This window comes from Myotis davidii, unplaced genomic scaffold, assembly GCF_000327345.1.
Source record: "Myotis davidii unplaced genomic scaffold, ASM32734v1 scaffold501, whole genome shotgun sequence".
In the NCBI taxonomy this organism is placed as follows: domain Eukaryota; kingdom Metazoa; phylum Chordata; class Mammalia; order Chiroptera; family Vespertilionidae; genus Myotis; species Myotis davidii.
The window spans coordinates 163,658-165,728 of NW_006291208.1; positions in this window are offsets into that span (position 1 = coordinate 163,658).

A 2,071-nucleotide genomic window follows, 5' to 3' on the forward strand; every position below is an offset into this window, starting at 1 on the left:
TATTGTATATTAGAGAGGGATTCTCCATGCAATTTCACTTTAAAATAGATCCTCCAATATTCTTTCATTTTAAAATGAATTCTAATGACTAAACTATACTCTAAAGTAATTATCATATATTAATTTTCAGTGACTTAACCTGAGACTGAGGTGTATATTACTCCTCTACTACATTAAAAAATAATTGCTGAAAGATATTTTGCTATATAATTTATATCAGAGTTTAAGAAAACAAATTTTACATGTAAATATATACATGTAAATATGTCTTCAACCAAAATTCTCTAAATGCATTTAAAATTGTGTAAATAAGGTAAGACTAAAACAACAAAATTAATTTGCTCTGTACTAGCCTATATTGCAGCATACAGCTCTATAAGTCAGTAGAATAGGCACTGAGAAATGCAAGCAACTGCACACAGGCCTATTGCTTTACCTAGCACAGCTGACCAATATGTGTCAGAGGGCAGTGTTCCAGCTGATTTCATTGTCATGTCTGGTGGCCACAGCACAGTCACGGAGACCATAGGAGGAGGAACAGGTTTCTTTCCCTCCTATAAATTACCGGTTAGGACTACTTTTGTTGTGCCAGTTATTCACAGCAAGTCTGGGGCTGAAACTTTATGATGTGTCCTTGACTTTAACTCCCTCCAGCGAGGTCAAAGCCCTTCTCTGCCCTGAACCCACACCACAGCTAGTCAAGTGCAGCTCCAATGACAAGACGCCTGCGCTACAACAGCAAGTTATATCATAAAAGAGAACTAGGACATAGTGATCAAATGATGATATTTATATACCTGATGTTCAAAAATGTGAACCTACATCCTCTTCCGCTTTAGATTGCTCCACTGCCCCGTTTGCTGCCAGGTAGTTTCGGGAGGGGGTAACATATGGAAAATTCAGGGGTCTGATTAGTCTTGGGGGAAATAGCTCTAGTATGTAAAAGGAAGATGCTTAGGTGAGCGCTGCCCAACCACCTCTAGAGAAGAAAAGGACAAATGATGCCATGACTTCCAGGTGCGGGTAAATCTACTTTCGATCTTAAAAACGGATAAAAGGTGTCCCTAGAGCGGCGAGGCCGGCTGCGAGAACGCGGGCGTCTAGGTGATCAGAGTCCTGGGGATCTTCCAGGCCGACAGAAGCTCTGAGCCTCCAGTTGCACCCAACCCAGGGTTTCGCTGCTCTTTCACTTGCGGCGACGGCGGGAAGCAAATATGACCAGTACGAGAATCTGATAACCGTTCTCTCTTTCCAAGCACTGGTCCCCGCTCGGATTCTTCTCAATTCCATTCGCTTGGCTTCGCACAGACCCCTGGCCTTGGGCTCGCCCTCTCTTCCACCCATAGGCAGCGGGCTCTCCTAGCCCCAGCCCGGCCCCTTTCCCCAGGCCCCGAGGCGAGCTCAGCCACTCCAGCGCGAGCCCCGGAAGGTGAATATGTGCCCGGTTTTGAGACAGCCAGGACCCCCAAAACCTAGTGACACCGGAACAGAGGCTCCCAGGGTCCAAGCGGCTCTGGAAGTACGCTCGCGCCCCACAGGCGCAAACCGAGGTCTAAGTTCACTTCGGCTAATCGCGAGGAGCATGAAGGGCGCGCGGTATGCAGTGGTCTCTCCCGCCCAGCCATGCGTAGTGAAGTTTCCGACGCTCGAGCCAGCTAAGACAGGGGATTTGCACCGCAGCCGCTCAGCTTCCAGAGCTACTTGCGGCCCCTCTGAGAATTTCTCGCCGAAGGGCGAAGGAAGCGGCCCCTTATGCCCCGCGCCTGCGAGGCCGGCCGGGCTGGGGAGGCCTCGGCCGCTGGGGGCTCCCGGTGGCGCCCGCCGTGGCATCTCCTCTGCGAGGGTTAATTGCCGTCCCCGCAGACGGGCGGGCGCGGGGGCTTTCTCCCGCCGGCCCTGGAACGTGGATGCCGCGGCCGCAGGATGTTCGCCGCCTGGGCCAGGCAGCCGGGAAACATGAGAAGGCCTCGGTATCCCTGTTCCCGGGCCGCGCGCGCCTGTCTGCGTAAATAAAGCCGAGACGGCGGCGGTGGCGGCGGTGAGCGCCTGGGATCCCGCGCGGAAAACATGC